Source organism: Amblyomma americanum, chromosome 2, assembly GCF_052857255.1.
Source record: "Amblyomma americanum isolate KBUSLIRL-KWMA chromosome 2, ASM5285725v1, whole genome shotgun sequence".
In the NCBI taxonomy this organism is placed as follows: domain Eukaryota; kingdom Metazoa; phylum Arthropoda; class Arachnida; order Ixodida; family Ixodidae; genus Amblyomma; species Amblyomma americanum.
Window position 1 is genome coordinate 216,401,548 of NC_135498.1, and position 18,177 is coordinate 216,419,724.

An 18,177-nucleotide genomic window follows, 5' to 3' on the forward strand; every position below is an offset into this window, starting at 1 on the left:
GACAGATTTCTGCCGCGTTGAGGAGGTAGCATCCCCGCGACGACAAAAATGGCGGCGCGCTTCCAAGCAGGACCGCTCGCTTCGGACTGTATTCATCGTTGTTACTGCCTTTTTTGTTGCGTTCACTCGCAATAAATGGCGCATCCATTTCTGACATGGTCTCACCTCGCCTATGAGAAGACGTATGAGTGAAATATTTGCGTTATTTTTTATTTAGAGTGACGATTGTGCCCCTTCTAGGCTTAAGTATGCAGAGCGTACGTTTGTTGACAGAAATAGTTACCCGTTCTAACAACTAGATGGCGCTACAAGGCTGATCGTATCCTTCCGTCTGTGTTTGCGTACGCTGAACTAAAAGGGGAAATGTGAGAAATGCTGTAACGTGCCGAAAAATACCTGCGTTTAGCGTGCTTGAGAGTGCATACGCTTATGGCACGTAGACGGCGTCAATTGTTCTTTTTGAACTATATCTGCGTACATCGTGAGCGCCACGTTGCCACTAATTTTGCCCGCTCTCGCCGCCGAATGCCCAATTATGAACGAGCCATGAAGCCGTACCAAGGCTAAAAAGTAAAACGTAGCGTCGTCCGACCACGTTGACATGTTAAGAGTGAAAGCAAAACCACTTTCGCTGGCGTCACCTCGACTGCCGGGAGCATGGAGTCGGGAATGATCAGTGTGGTGTAGTTGCCAGACTTGATGTGTGCAAGTAGGCTAAAAAGTATGTGGTCCGCCGCCAGAAAAAATGCTCTCGCATTTCTCGCGCGATCCGGCCCGCGGACCATGCGTGGACCTCGTAGACCGGAAGCGAAACCCCACGTGACCATTAGTCCGCGGGCCAAAACAGGTCCGTGGCCAGTTGTCTGCATACACCTTAAGATACAGCTGTTGTATACTTTTCTCTTGTATTGGTAAACTACATAGTCAAGGGTTCGACGAAAGTTCGTCCGGTCAGGTATTAGTAGACGCAAAAGATTACAGTCACTGACGATGTCAAAGTAAAAACAATTTGACCTTTCGGAACTCGTACGGGTTCCTTGTTAACACTGAGGCTAAAATGGCAGCGGTCGAAACTTAAATACGCAGAAAATGACGTAATGCGTGTATGACGTAATGACGGGTCATTACGAATATGACGTAATGACCCGTGTACATACAGTCATTACGTCGTATTCTGCGTATTTAAGTTTCGACCACTGCCATTTCAGCCTCAGTGTGAACAAGGAACCCGTACGGGTTCCGAAACGTCAAATTGTTTTTACTTTGACTTGGTCAGGTCAGTGACTGTTATCATTGGTAAACTACATTCATAATCTGAGAGAGCCTGCCAAGTGCAGTCCATGTAATTTTTATTCTAGTTATTTCATTCTCGTGGTCCGGATCTGCTGTCACTACCGGTCTTTTACCACTTCCAGCACCTCCCTAGTGATTGCAAACTGCTGCTCCCTTCGAGCCTGTTGAGTGTTACTTTGCTATTGTGCATATTAATTTTAGAGCGAAAGCTCTACTCCTCTTTTTAAAAGTTTCGAAAGCGCTGCTACGGGGGACACCAAGAGAAAGAAGACGAAGGACAAGCGCTGCTATCAACTGAAGTTTATTGGAAAAAACACATAAGGTTAAGTAGCTCATACAAGGCAGCCAGCAGTGCATGCGCCTACCCTCAGAATGACAAAACAAATCACTGTGTTGAATTAAGATACCGAATTTCACAATCGTGGATGGCAACAGATGGTGTGCTGACGCACATGTCGGAGTTTTTGTGAATATGAAATGCCTCAGATAATTCCCTTGTTAGCTGATTGGAATGACGATACAGAATTTTTGTACTATTGAACAGAGGTACACATGCATTTTTTTCTAACGGGTTACAATGGATAAGTTCGCAGTCTCTGTAATGCAGGGCCAAATTTGAGGAAGGATCCACCTTTAAAGACGAATTATGTTGGCGTAGCCGTGTGTTTATACATTTACCAGTTTGGCCTATATAACTCTTTCCGCATGTGAAGGGTACTTCATATATATACCACTCCCTTGGCACAAGGTAAAAACAGCAACTCATGCTTTATATTGCACTGTTTTTACTTTTACTTTTGTTTTTCTAATCTGGCTCTCTTATCGACTATAGCGCAAATTTTTCCAAGTTTTTGGGGAGCCGACAACAGTACCCTTGCCCCATATCTAGTGCCTGCGAATTCTAATCGGTGGGATAATCTGTGAATATACGGAATTACTGCATACTTTCTTTTCTCGTTACTGGGAGGCTCTGGTGAATCGGGTTTACCGAATGACTTAAGCTTTTTCAGGAGTTTATTGCAGACTAGTGTGATCACGTCATTAGGGAAACCTGCTGACTTCAGCCTCTGGACCTGTTGCTTGAAACTGTTATCCATAGCGTGAACACACGACTTTTCAATTGCTGATCCTAAGCACGACACTGCTATGCCGCACTTTACGAGCTTGGAATGCCCTGAGTGGAAACTAAGCAAAGGCTTCTCCGAACGCTGCAGAAAGGACCAACAAACGTGATCCAGTTTTAGTTCCAGTCTGATATCCAAGAACTGTAGTTGATTGTTGTCCGGGGTTTCAAAGGTAAATTTTAAACCATAACTATTGCCGACTAAAGTTTTAAGATATCTTCTCCTTGTCTCTTAAAGTCACCGCTTTCAACAAAAACCAAATAATCATCGACATACCGGAAGACGTGTTTAACAGTGTCACTTAAACTGACCTTTATAGCTCTGTCAACGTAGGATAATAAGATACCACTTAGCACAGGAGCCGCCTTTGAGCCAATGCACACCCCAGTTCTTTGGATGAACAGTTTTCCTTCCGAAGCAATACAGGTGGATTCTAAATAAAAAGACAGAAGCTCCAAAAAAAAGACCCAACAGATACCCCACACTTCGAAATGAATGCTTGTTAATCATTATCTTCTAATGTACATCTATTAACACAATGGAGGAGCTTGTCATGAGGTGATGAGTAAAATAGGTCCTGTACATCAATGCTAAACATGCCGCCCAGGCCTGTGTTATTGTGCTTCAGATACTCGACAACAGCCAAAGAAGTAAACACAAGAAATGGGTCTTCAATTGAAAGTGAACATAAGCTACTCTGCAAAAAGTTTGAAACAGCATATTGCCAAGTGGCACGTTCAGTAACAATACATCGAAAAGGAATACCGGTTTTATGGGTTTTTGCTGAAAAAAATACTTCCAAAAAATTTCCCTCCGCTTTCAAAACAACTGACGCAGGCTTTCCAATTTCAGTTCACCCAACAACCGTAACGCTTGTCGTTTCTGCTTCGAGGCACTGGTGTGCATAGGTTCTGCAGCGTTCAGAGAAGCCTTTGCTTAGTTTCCACTCAGTGCATTCCAAGCTGGTAAAGTGCGGCATAGCAGTGTCGTGCTTAGGATCAGCAATTGCAAAGTCGTGTGTTCACGCTATGGATAACAGTTTCAAGCAACAGGTCCAGAGGCTGAAGTCAGCAGGTTTTCCTAATGACGTGATCACACTAGCCTGCAAAAACTCCTGAAAAAAGTTTGTCATTCGGTAAACCCGATTCACCAGAGCCTCCCAGTAACGATAAAAGACAGTATGCAGTTGTTCCGTATGTTCACAGATTATCCCAACGATTAAAATTCGTAGGCACTAGATATGGGGTATGGTTACTGTTGTCAGCACCCCAAAAGCTTGGAAAATTTTGCGCTATGGTCGATAGAAGAGCCAGATCAGAAAAACAAAAGTCAAAAGAAAGTAGAAAACAGTGCAATATAAAACATGAGTTGCTGTTTTCACCTTGTGCCGAGGGAGTGGTATATGAAGTACCCTTCACATGCGGAAAGAGTTATATAGGCCAAAATGGTAAATGTATAAACACACGACTACGCCAACATAATTCGTCTTTAAAGGTGGCTCCTTCCTCTATAGGTGTTTGCAGCGCACACGAAACACGGACGGACAGAAAAGGGAACGAAACACAGCGCTGACTTTCAACTGAGCTTTATTGGAAAAAATAAGCGACTTTTATACAAAAATTTTTAACATGTGACTCAGAAGATGTCAAAACGTCCTACTACATGTGCCATCTGAAATCACTGATACTCTAGATAAAAAACCCTGAAAAAACATGAATTGAAACCACTGAAAGACACATGCCGCCTAAACCACCTAAAGGGTGTCATGATCAACAACGGTGAAGGAACAACATTCGAAAAAACTACCAAAAAACTATGATACCAAAATGCAAAAGCAGGGTGAAGCTGTATATGGGCTCCCGTTGTCACAAAAAATTAAAAAAAAAAGAAAATACATTGACAAAAAACAGGGCTGAAACGGTATAAAAACACATTAACTGAAACAGCTTCACCCTGCTTTTGCATTTTGGTATCATAGTTTTTTGGTAGTTTTTTCGAATGTTGTTCCTTCACCGTTGTTGATCATGACACCCTTTAGGTGGTTTAGGCGGCACGTGTCTTTCAGTGTTTTCCATTCATGTTTTTTCAGGGTTTTTTATCTAGAGTATCAGTGATTTTAGATGGCACATGTAGTAGGACGTTTTGACATCTTCTGAGTCACATGTTAAAAATTTTTGTATAAAAGTCGCTTATTTTTTCCAATAAAGCTCAGTTGAAAGTCAGCGCTGTGTTTCGTTCCCTTTTCTGTCCGTCCGTGTTTCGTGTGCGCTGCAAACACCTACAGCATGAAAAACCAACTAGCCCAAGAAAAGACGATTCTGTCCTTCCTCTAATTTGGCCCTGCATTACAGAGACTGCGAACTTATCCATTGTAACCCGTTAGAAAAAAATGCATGTGTACCTCTGTTCAATAGTACAAAAATTCTGTATAGGCATTCCAATCAGCTAACAAGGGAATTATCTGAGGCTTTTCATATTCACAGAAATTCCGACATGTGCGTCAGCACACCATCTGTTGCCATCCACGATTATGAAATTCGGTATCTTAAATGAACACAGTGATTTGTTTTGTCATTCTGAGGGTAGGCGCATGCGCTGCTGGCTGCCTTGTGTGAGCTACTTAACCTTATGTGTTTTTTCCAATAAACTTCCGTTGATAGTAGCGCTTGTCCTTCGTCTTCTTTCTCTTGGTGTCCCCCGTAGCAGCGCTTTCGAAAGTTTTAAAATGATGTACCAACTCGCTCAACTGTCCATGTTACTCTACTCCTCACATACAAAGGTGGATGTCACGTGGCTATGAAATTTCATCTTGAAACCAGGAGGATGCGGAGGCTCAGCTCTGACTTCATGCCACGTTACTCGCCAGCTACAACTGCGCGCATTGATCTGACCGCGGTCGCTCGCCTCGCAACTAGCGAACCACGTGACTCGCTGCGCCTCGCCACAGCTGCGTATGCGGAGTCAACGGCACTCTCGCAAACAGACACTTTCAGTTGGGCGTGGGCACTATGCTTGCGTAGGCATCGCTTACTCTCCGCTGGCTTGCGTATGTACGTAAGACGCAGGGCTTGCGCTTGCAATCTTCTCATGCGTACTATTGTCTCCGGAAGCTCTATGCGCCAACTCGATGCAGGATATGCAGGATTTTACGCGCGGAGCTGTGGCGTCAGGTACGTCTGCCGTACGACTGGCTGCAATGAATATGTTTTTCCCAGAACTCTGCGAACATTGCCGGCGTGAAACTTCAGTCCTTCAGGCGGCTCGCTGCCAAAACTAGCGGATTCCTGTGGCAAAGGACGTTGCCAGTGTTATCAAAAAGTGTTGAAAGAAGAAACCAAGACAGCAGCATGACGTTCAGCCTTCTGGGATGATGTAATCGCTGTTTTTAGGAAGGGCCCGAAGTTCAGCATCGAGCCAAGGATTCCGGGCCATGAGCTACTTTCCTTGAATCGAAGGATTTCCAGTAAAGCTAACCCGGAATACCAGGAAAGGTGCTTGCTAGACGGCGTGTACAGCCTCAGCAGGACAGCGCCCGTCAACGGAACTAGACCTGAGTCGACCACCAAAAGGTTCGTCAAGTTCTTCGCCGACCAGAAGCTGCGACTCACTCAAGCGGACAAGCAAGGCGGATTCTTCATCATACCGTCTAGTGTGTTTAAGGGCACAGGGTAAGCCCTATACTTCCCATGCATTTAGGCCATGTTGAGGTACATGTTTCTCACTAACTAATAACAGTAGCCTAATAATGCATATATCATTGTTTGCCAAATTTTGTGCTCTTTACTGAACTAGAATATTTGAAATGTGTTGAAAATTCGATATTTAATAAAATTTTTTCCGGTAGTACACAAATCTGGCCTTTCTTTGCGCATTTCAAAATTCATAACAGAATAACTGCTCAGTGAAATTGCTTAATTCTAGTTCAGTAGTTGGCAACACTTATGTAGATGATTGCAAAAAAAAATCAGCCGTCTGTCTTGAAAGGCATTGGAAATAATGGTACCTTTGTAAGAAAAAACACTGTTTTGAGATAATAGAGCGTAAAGAGAAAAAAGGTGTGAAAAACCATTTTTTATTCGCAGAAACGCCTCCATAGTAATTGGTTTAATAGCCCCCTGCTTCGTAGTCACTGTCGCCGTCATTTTTTCACTTTTCGGCTTGTCGTTTTGACTGTCGGGCCTCTTTTGTAAGCTGTCGTGTTGCTCGGTCCGCAAAGTACATGCGCTTATGGTCAGCTTCCCTCAGCCACTTGATGGTGTTGCTCCCTGGGTTCAATCCACACGCCTTCAAAACGTTGGCCCGTGCGATGCTACCATCATTAAATGAAAGTACAGCATCCAGTGTTGCCATCCGTAGGGTCCGAAGCCTAACAAACACATTCTTTGGCGCGCGTTCCCAAACAACATGGTTGAACGACTCATTTGCATTTTGAGTTCGCCCATGCAGGCACTTCTCTAGGAGCTCAGCCTTCGATAGCTCCCTATAAATGGGTTTGATAGCCTCCAAGACAGATGCAGGCAAACTCTCCTTGTGGAAAAATGGCCTGCCCTCTGACTGACTTCTGTTGAAGGTACACCACGTATCAGGTGCCTTTGGGCAAAGTCCATGGCATGGGTCATCGTCTGTGGCCGATAAGTGGAAGAAGGTTGCCCAAACGGCCTTTCGCATTTCATCCAGGTTTCCTACATTTCTTCTGATGGCCAAACCATAGTACGTCTGGAGCTTGTCTATTACTGCATCAGTCAGTCGGCCTCGGCCCGAGAGGCTCTTTCCATCAGAGAGTTTTCCTGCTTTGTTTCCTTTTTTTAGCCTTCGTAACCTTGTGCCCATCCTTTTTTGCACGTGCCCTATGCACTCAACCTTGGATATTTCAACGGAATCACCATATGGCATTTGTGCCTTCACAGCCATAAAAGCCTTGCTGTCACCATCCCCAAGGTATTTGACGTATCGAACGCCGTGAAGCTCCTCACTCCTGCCGAAAATTTTCAGTGCTCCTGCGACTTCCATTCCACCACTGGTGCCTTGGTAGTTGCTTTGGCACACCTCTCTATGAAGGGGGTCACTGTTCGTACCCTTGATGCTGCACTTTGGACAACGTTTAGACAAAACCTCCACATCCAGCACTTTCCCAGAGTCTACACTGGTCGCAGAGACTATGCCGTTATTGGAAGTATGGCCTCGCTTCTGCCAGCTTCCATCAAGAGCAACTGCGATGTCTTTATCCCCCTCATTCAGCTGCACAGCTTCGTCAGCTGCCCTTTTCATCGACTCCTGAGCAGCAGCTTCGATGTGACCTAGAAGCTCTTGATTGTATTTCGCAAACTTTGTCGGCGGCTTAGGAAGGTTTAGCGTAGCACAGAGTATATTTCCTGCAGCCATTCCCTTACCAATGGACCTCAAGGCATACACTAACCTGAGGTTGGCTTCATAGAGGCCAGAAGTAGTTTTCTTCGACGTCTCAAATCGTTGTGCGGCACTACACACTTCACAGTTCAAACTGTAAACGCTTGCAACACCTACCCGTTTTGTCACAATTTCGATGAGCTCAACACTTCCACCGCACTCTCTGCACACACAAATCTGTGTAATTGCGGCACAAATGCCGTCCATGTCCATGCTGCTGCTCTGTAGCACATCCTCTTCCTGGAAGCACAGAGAAAATCTTGAAAGCTTCGATGTCGAGGAGCTGGCGCGTTTGGCGTTCGGGATCTCATTCGGTCGTGGACATCCTTTTGCTTTTTCACGATGAGCGTAGCGGTTGCCGTGAAATTCACGCCTGACGAAGGCCTTCTTTGCCCTGGGCATCTCAACTTATCAGCAGCAACCAACACCGGCACAATTTACAATACTGATCGAAAGGGATAGCACTCGGACCCAACTGCATGAAGGTTGCAGAAACGTGGAAAAGACGTGCAAAGCGTCTCAGGATTGTCTTGGCTAAAAAAGAGGAACTGTACAATAGTTGCCAGATTATTTTTTATATGTAGCTGATTTTAGGAAAGTTTTGAAATCAGGTGGTGGACTTTTTGGTTGAAATAATTGACGTTAATCCTGAAAAGGGGCGTGGCCGCTCACTACTTGGTTTAGGAAAAAGCGTTTTTCAGCCGTAAATATGGCTTTCTGAGGAAAGTGCGATCATGGAACATGTGTAGAAAGAATTGAACTTCTAAAATTGCAAAAAAAAAAGAAAACAATTTTTTTCTAATTTTACCTTACCCTGTGCCCTTAAAACAAAGAAACAAGCTGTTTTAGACCAAAACGAGATAAATCTGAACACATCGGTTTTACATGTGTCCATGTGATACGCGTCAAAACTTTTTTATAACTGCGCGAAAAGCATGTATTCGTGCTTAAAACAACGAGACAAGCTGTTTTAGACCGAAACGAGCTATATCTAAACACACCGGTTTTGCAAGTGTTCGTGTGATACGCGTCAAAACTTTTTCTCTTATAACTGCGCGAAAAGCATGTATTCATGCTTAAAACAACGAGACAAGCTGTTTTAGACCGAAACGAGCTAGATCTAAACACATCGGTTTTGCAAGTGTCCGTGTGATACGCGTCAAAACGTTTTCTTTTATAACTGTGCGAAAAGCATGTATTTGTGCTTAATACAACGAAACAAGCTGTTTTAGACCAAAACGAGCTAGATCTGAACACAGCGGTTTTACAAGTATCCGTGTGATAAGCGTCAAATCTTTTTCTCATAACTGCGCGAAAAGCATGTATTCGTGCTTAAAACAACGAAACAAGCTGTTTTAGACCGAAACGAGCTAAATCTGAACACCGGTTTTACAAGTGTCCATGTGATACGCCTCAAAACTTTTTCACTTATAACTGCGCGAAAAGCATGTATTCGTGCTTAAAACAACGAGACAAGCTGTTTTAGACCGAAACGAGATCTGCACACATCGGTTTTACAATTACCACGAAACACAAAACGTCTCTGAGAAATCTAGAAACAGCTACAAACGACCGCAGACTTCTTGTTCCCTGTTCGAACGTTTAACAGACATCAACAGAAGAGGTTTATTAGTAAACTTCTTCTAAACGTCCCTTCTGAGAACATGCGAAGACGTGTGCCATTTGTTACGGGAGATTATAGAAACAGGGAGCACCGCGGCCGACGAATGCATGTAAATATGCAATTTATATAACAGGGGCCCTATTCTCGACATTTCGCCATTTTGTTCAAATTGTGACGTAGGCGTGACGTAACCATCAAGGCGGTGCCAGGTTACGTACCCACAGAATCTGATTACGTGAAGAGAGAAAAACAGTAAAAACTGATCTAGAAATAAATACCGTCGTCTGCTACTATTGGCGCCAAGTACGGAACAGAACGCCGCTTCGGGAGCTTGCGCATAGCCTCTGCGTTGCAATCTGCGGTGCATACGCGTCGAGGGGCAGTGAGAAGGAGTGAAATATGTTGCGGCCTCTTGAGTATCATGTCGGATGTCCGGCAGCAGCTAAGGGCAGAGGCTACTCAGTGCGAAAGACTCGCACGTCGGTTGTCAAAGGATTCATCGAGTTCGATGCGGCGGTGCGAGCGAGGGCGCAGCCTAGACGACTTTTCAGTCGAGGTGAACTGATGGCGTACCCGCGAGTCACGAGCGGCGCCACACGCGTGCGTACTGTTGCCCAGAGAAGCTGGCGAACATCAGGAACGGGGCCAGGGTATTCGTAATGGCGTACGTGCCGAATGGGAGCGGAAAGTGAAAGCTTTGGCCGGCATGATGCCTTTGTGGCATTGCTCCTTATAGCGATCGACGACAGCTTCGCACATTTGCTTACCAGCCACAGTTGAATGCAGGAACTGAGACTAAGGCAGTTTTCTGAGGGAAAAGTCATCTCGTCCAGGCCAGGAAAGGAAGCAACGAGAGCTATATTTTTAGAGTGGTGCCGCCACTGCTGAAAAGGCGCCCGAAACGGCGCCTAAATACGCGCAGGCCAGCAGTCCCTGTCTGAGGACAACGCTCGCATATACTTAGTGTAGTAAACTCTGCGGAAACCCACTGTTTCCTAGGCGCCGCGTCAGCTACCGTCAGGTCAGCAAAGGTGCTAAAGCTTTTAATCGCTACGTATCGGCTTTAACAGAGAGCGGGGTGCAGCGGAGTTGTTTATGTGTGCGCTTGGAAGGCCTCCAAGATGTGTTTAGTGCTGAAATGCATGCTTGGCAAGGCAAGACGATGTGCACATTTTAGGACACGCGTTGCACCAGACTCTGTTGTTAGTCATGTTTGCATGCACCCGCGCACGAAACGAAACTGCAAAGCGCGGAATATCGGAGTAAATCTCGTCAAGGAGAACACACCGAGTGCGCATCCCTTATTATCAACTTAAATGTGCAAAGCCGGGGAAAAAAGATTCTTTTCTGGCATTAATAACAAACAACATAAAACAAAGCGAAAACTCCCCCCCCCCCCCACACACACACAACATAATTTGAATAGAGCGTATCCTCACAAAATTCAGTGATGTACTCATATTTTGCTTCGCAAGCCTGCACGCATGCACTTTTGTGATGTAAGTGGCACATATATTACTTCATAAAAATTACAAATGTTGTCAGCAATTTTGCTTGTTTTTCCCTTCCTAGAAAGGCATAAATTTTTTCTACTTGTTCAAGTGAATGCGTAACACTCACGACCACCACACAGAAGCAGCTACACTATATGTGCGATGCAAGTAAGCGCAACATTCTGTGAGGTGGGGCATAATTATTTTCTTGAGCACTTACAGGCCGCCTCACCTCCCTTGCTGTCCACACAAGCAACACGAGTCAGGCAGCGTCTTGAAGTTTCTTCGTTGTAGAATAACAGTTATGCACCTACCATAAAATCAAGCAGCTCCTTTAGATGCCTGATCAAGTACAGTACAGCAAGCTTCCAAGTAAGAGAGAATGATATATGCCAGAAAAGGTGGAGAGGTCGGATAAGGAAAAGTTCCTTCACCTGTTATTCCACAAAGGGGCAGGGGAGGAACATAGAGGTAGAGAGTAAATATCGGTGACGACACCATATTACAGTAAGACACATGCAATGTGCAAGATACTTGCTTTATTTGCTTTGTTTTATGGGGTTTATGATCCCAAAGCGACTCAAGCTATGAGAGATGCTGTAGTAGAGAGCTCTCGATAATTTCGACCCCCTCGGGTTCTTTGCCGTGAACTGTCATCGCACAGTACACGGGCCTCTACCGCTGCGGCCGGGATTGAACCTGCGTCTTTCGGGTCAGCAGCCAACCACCATAACCACTGAGCCACCGCGGCAGCTTTATTTGTATGATGCAAGAAACTTAATTTAATGTTCATGTATGCACACTCATTGCCTAGTACATGTCACACAAAGCCCGAACATGTGCTTTGGGGCCAAGCATTCCGGTTGGTCTTGCACGCAGTATTTAAAGAGACAACTAAGTGGCACCATGAGCCGAAGAGCTGAAGGAGAACAAAAACATGACAGTAAACTTAGGAGCACTACAGACAAGGAGGAAATTAATTTATTTCCATACTCTGAAGGCCCGGAAGTATACAAAGAAGAGTGGGGGAACACATAAAATTGGTAACTGCTTTTTTGAATTTAATACAGCCAAATATTGCAGCGTTAGAGGCAGGAACATGGCAGGAAAAACAAAAGCGTAAGATTAGAGAGAAAATAGGCAAGACATTCAATGTTGATGTCGCCCTCAGGACAACATATGGGAGGCAACAATACAGACAGCGGTAGTGTTCTGGTTAGGGTACTATTAAGATAAAAGTCTCCAGGATGCACAAAAAGCAATGTAGCCAGCGACGGTAGCCACTGGCTTTCGGTAGGTTTTTTAATGTGTGCACCACATAGGATGTATTCATGATAATTAATAAACCACAGGAGATTGTTCAACACGAAATAAATTATCCTCACAGCACCATACCATACACAGCTAAAAGGAGAAGTCAGCAGTAGGAATTGCAACGATACGGTGCATATAGACCCCTACGTGAAGACTTCACGCCACAGGGTTCACTTTTTAGCTGTGTAGTGGAGTATTCAAGGCACCTATCATGCTATAAACTTCTGCAAGGTGAGGAAAACCCTTGTTTTAGCCTTTCAAGGCCCTTTAAGCTTTAAGAATACTGAGTTTTGCACTTCGGGGATCAAAAGCAGACCATGTGGCCTGAAGACTTGACTACAACCCTGCAATTCATTACAATTGAAGACAGCTGGCGCACCATTAAAAACCAAAACAGAAATGCCAAATACAAAGCAGAACAAGCATTCCAATTTTTGACCTAGGCATTGTTTACAAACATACATACTGGAGCAGTTGCTATGCTGTTGTATTCTGCCAGAAAAATATGTGCTGCAACCATAAAAAGCACCCTATTTAGAGGACGATGGATGCTAAATGGGATTGAAATGAATAAATCAGTGACAACTAAAGCAAACCACAAGAAAAATTATTTCGCAATGTACGCAGTTGTGTGCAAAGTGCCCTAAAGGGTTGAATGCAATTTTCTCATGCATTTAGTCATTTGCATCTTTTTTTGCCGAACATCAGCACAGCCACGCATGCATAGATAATTTTACACAGAGGCGGGATTAGACATTGGTGGCACTGACACAGTTAATCGCAAGAGAAGGCCTGAGTACTGGGTAAAGTAGACAATAAACTGGTGATCAGGATAGATGTAAGTGAAACTGGTGTATTTTATTGACTAAACAAATCAACTGTAATACAAAGGCAGAGAAAACTGCAATATGTTAGTGGAAATTGAGTGCACTGGAAGATATATTGCACAAAATTTGAGCCCCCTGAAATATTAGCTTGTTTTAAAAAAAATAATTGCTTTGCTTCCAATTTTCTTTTGAAGCTCAAGCAAAATTTCGGAGCAAGTCAGCTGTAGAACAAACTTCCTTTCTGCAAAGTATCACAACAAACACATTTGTTTTTGATACAAAAGAAAATTTCATGACTGCTGCAGGACATGTGATGGCAATGACAGTAATGAGCCGATTGCTGCTGCCACACAGCAAAAGTGGTAAAATCCCGCACACATCAGGGTCACAGAGGCAGATTTCTCCGGTAACAAGACAAGTTGCAATGTGTGAAAGAAGTGTGATGCGGTATATGTGCACATTGATAATGCCCATTTCACGAAGTGCCAAATCCAATAGATTCCTGTGTTGAATCAAAAAATAGCAATGCATCCATTGATGCCCCAGTTTTACCAAAGAAACATAGGTTGAACAGATTGTCTGGAATTTTTGTCAAATTCGCCTAACAGCATTAGCAGCAGCCAAGAAGCAAAGTGCCAGCAACAAGGTTGGTAAAAGCGGGGCGTTACACAGCGAAACTAATCGAACTAGCAGACAGCTGCCTTGTCTTTCATTCATACAAGCTTGGCAGATGGCAAACATGAAAGAGTTGCCTCACTTTTTGCTCAGAGGAAAACTAGTGGATTGCTGTATCGCTACACATAGCATTTAAAAGCAACAGTAGAAAACAGGCACAGAGGCAAAGAAATGTCAGGAGACAAAGCTTGCTTTGCTCTGTGAGCACACACAGATGACACATTAGGGACCTCCTATCGGACGAACAGTTGCCTACAAAATCAGACTGCGCCCTGAGCAAGATGTGATAAATGACTGCATACACATCCTTATGTTTCGTGCATATCAAGAAATTTCAGTGAAGCAGTAATCACGTAATGGAGCACAAACTTTTAACAGAAATCAAAGAGAAGTACTGGTTCAAAGCTCTACTGGCAGGAGAAAAACATTTTGGTGACTTCCTCTGTTTCACTGCACTAAAGCACCAACATGCACATTCTGCATAAAGAAAGCACACAGCATTGCAGTACATTAAGAATTAGCAACTGTTCAGTAGCGTTAAAGCATGTGTATAAGCACACATCCGGCCAATTTGCAGATGGTAGGATTAAAGTTTCTTCTACGCTTCCTGTCACGTGAAGAACTGCAGCATTAGAGAAAAGCCTAGTCTACACATCAAACACACCTGTCATTACACACTCTAGTGACAAACTGAAAGGAAAATTTGGTCCTGTTTAAAGAGCAGCACAAAAATCACAGACTTGAACAGCTTTCTTGCTGTGTGCAATGAAACTTGAAGCACAAAAAATGTTTACATAGACTGATCATAGCACGACTACAGGTGAAAACTATGCCAGTGAGTCCTGCAGCTAAGTGCGGATGCATGCAATATGTCGCACAGTGCAAGTTGTGATTGCCTTTGAAAAGAATCCTGTTCCATATGTACAGCACTTGACACCTGTGAATACATCCAATGCAACCCTTCCAAAGAATGATTCTTTGCTTGAGAAGCACTCTAGCTGAGAGGTGAATGATGTTGAACCTTGCAGCAGCATTCCTCCGCACATGACTTCCTAGGATAGCAGTGATGCATCGAAGAGGCACATTATACACGTCACCTGGAAGGCAATCAACACTGTCTTTAGTGCGTGAGCTTGAGTGCAATGCAAGTTTCATACACACAAGAGAAAAGACTTTCAAATACGAGACATCACAGGGCTGTAATTATCAAACTAAAGTTTCATGTATGACTGTAACTACTACTCACATAAACTGCTTTTGTAACAGTTATATTTTATTGGTCATCTCTATCAAAATGATGGAGGAAGTAAAACAAAACTGTGAAAACAGCTTGACTACAGCCAGACTGATGGGTATAAATAATTATTACATATTTATTTTTATTGTGTTGCAGTGAAGGCAACTGCTACAAGGCACATTGTAGGGGAAGTCCAAGGTTAACTTTACCTCAGAATATTGAACTGCATTAAAATCTCACTACACGAATGCTTTTGCAACTGCATTTATCAAAATGCAGATGCCAAGCCATTGCATTTGTGTGCAATGAAAGAAAACCATAGACATGCAGACGCCCTACAAGTCACCCACATCCGCATATTGTAGTAATCTGAAAGCTCGTTGTGCGTTTTACTTTACAGACAAGACTATTTTGAAATGCTGTTTTTATTTGCGCAAGGCTTCCTCGCTTAATAGGCTACAAATAAATGTGCCACGAGATTCACAGCTGTTTGCATGTGACCAAAAAAGGGTAGGAACATAAGGGACTTGTTATTACACACCCGAAGAAAGCCACCAGCCATCAATATGAACTTTGCATGTAGCCATCTGAAGAAAGTCAAAAGCAATTTTTCGTTGCTGTTTCCCTTACCTCATCGATACTCGAGACGATGTACCTGGCACATGTACGCTGCCTTGCTGACACCGCTGTCTTCAGAAACTGCCCTTATACACACAGACACTGATGCACACAAATTGGGCACACAGATGATGCACTGATGAGGGCAATTTCCTGATGAGCACAGTCCCGCCGACAAGCCGAGCACATTCTGGAAGCATGTTGCTCAGCCGGCAGACAACCCTTTGTGCCACCCTCTCATCACTCACGCAGTTGAATATCAGGTCAGCGACGGCGTGTAAATAGAGGCAAACACTGAACTAATTGGTGTCCAGACGTTCACAGCTACCGATCGCGCCTTCAAACACACAGGATCAGAGTAACAGCCGGAGCATCTACAATACCATGTTTAAGGCAGACCAGTGTGCTCACGCGCTGCCTCTTGCCGCAAATCTTCTTGCACAGCCACCACACCATATATCGCTGGCCAGGCAGTCACACTCACGAACCGGGCAGTCCTTCGAAAACACTGAGGCGCACTCACGAATGCTTCGCTTTTCGCAGCCCGTGACAACAAACGGCAGCTACGGACGCCGCCATATCCGTGCTGTAGCAACCGCGACCGCGCGGGCCGATAATTTCTTAGCATGAGAGAACCGTTTGAAACGGGAGCGCAGCTAGAGTCCTCACGCGGGTGTAAAATTACGCTCTTATAATTAAGGCTCCAAAAGGCTGCTTAATTAAGAGGTACCATTATAACGCCGTTTCAATGCTTCTACATTCAAAACAACCATGTTTCGGAACAGTTTATTACTTCAAATAAGCGCCTACCAAACTACGGTGAGCTAACAGGCGTATAAATCAGTATGGTCATAATTCGACTATGTCCACCATAATTCGACCATCTCGCGGCCGTCTCAAATTATGGCGGCCAAATGGGGCATTTTTCATCAATGGCAGCATTTCCTTTGCGTCACTAAACGTCATTTTGACCTCACTGAATTATGCTGCGTATCACGTGAATCACGTGACATTCCTCCAGCCAATCACATTCTAGGAAGCAACCCTCACAGTACGAACTTTTTTTTTCTCAAAATTGCTAAAACGAGCCAAGTGTTTTCTTCCATGCCAGCTGTAGCTTCGTTTTTCCTCCACAGACATTTAAATTTACCAACCCGGCACAAAATATAACTGTGCTAAAAATCAGTCTTCAAGTACACGTCATTTTGACGTCACGGCAGAAAGCTATTTCGAAGCCTGATAGTTTCGCGCCACAAATTTAAAACTCGTGACTTGCACGTGATCGCCCAATAAGCCAATCAGAGAGACAATATGGCGGCGAACGGCGGCCATGCGTGTCGAGAATAGGGCCCCAGGAATCCGCGTCTGTTGTCATGCGGCGCGAAAAGCATACCCAATTCCGATACAATCGAACAGCGTCAGTCGCAGTTCGCCTGAGCTAGGCAATAAAAATTGTTTTCAAAGATCAACGTGTCATTTTAATCCACAGATCGTGCCACGGATGCTTATGCAGGGCTGTTTGCAAGGCTGTAACGCGTATGCCATACACATGCTGTCCGCCACCACCGGTCACCGCGTTCAGTACTTGAAGGCTTTCCGTTGTGGCGTACATGGTACAAAGACGGGCTGGTTTGCTGCAGCTTGTGCACATAATTAATATCATACACACGACAGAGCAACGAACACGCAGACAAAAAATGGGCCCGCATTTACAGTATACGACCAAACACGAACCCGTTTCAAGAAAACACACGACTGGCTGCGGTTGGCTTTGGCTATCGTTAGCTTTTCGCGCAGCCATAATGAAACAAGCGCATGTCATAAGCAATTACCAGAACAAAAAATAAATTTATTATATTACATTAACAATTTTATGTTGCTTTTTGCTGGTATTTCAAGTAATGTTTTTTTTAATGGTTTTAACTACTGATCGTCACTAGGTGGTTGGTTGCAACAGATCGGCACCACGTGACTGCATCTTGTGCGCGCTTTTTTCGGTTCCAGCGCTTGAACTAAGCTCCTTTGTTTCTGCGCGGTCAATGTCATTGTGAGCGAGCAAGTGCTGCGTTACTACCGCGTTGTGTGCGACGAGTGAAGGCAAATGGAGGCGCTCTTCGTTACTCCTGGAACATCTTGTTTCCAGGTGTGAGTAAACGTGGTCCCATAGTTTCAGTTTGGCCAATATGTTCGCGGTCTCGCACATCACACGTGCAGTATGGCCTTTGAAAGTTTAATGGGAGGAACTCTGTACGCCGTTCTTTTTTCTCAGCGCTGCCTTTGTGTGCGCGGCTGAAGACGCAATTTATCTTGTTTATTTGCTGTCGGCGCTAAGGCTGACCTGGCCGAGAAGTCTTTTTTTGAGTGAGTTGAGGTTACGCAGCAATGGAAAGAAAACGAAAGGCCATTGACGCGCTTTCGCGAACTCAGAGGCATCGTAGACTTGATGCCCTCATTCAGCCATTAGTTCGTGAGATCGACTTAGAAAGAACCATACGTGAACAGAGACCTTCTTGTGAAGCAGCACAACATAAGCCAGATGATCGCTCTGCTTTGGTTATTGAATTCG

At 44.3% G+C, this 18,177-nt stretch overlaps 1 long non-coding RNA gene across 1 annotated transcript; it reads right to left on the reverse strand.

Annotated features, from left to right (window-relative positions):
• Positions 1 to 11,903: 11,903 nt before the first annotated feature.
• LOC144122150 (uncharacterized) lies at positions 11,904 to 17,373 on the reverse strand. The gene is made up of 2 exons (XR_013312818.1): positions 15,624 to 17,373; positions 11,904 to 14,853 (listed from the first exon to the last, which is right to left on the reverse strand). It is a non-coding gene; the product is annotated as an uncharacterized LOC144122150 (long non-coding RNA).
• Between the last annotated feature and the right edge of the window lie 804 nt (positions 17,374 to 18,177).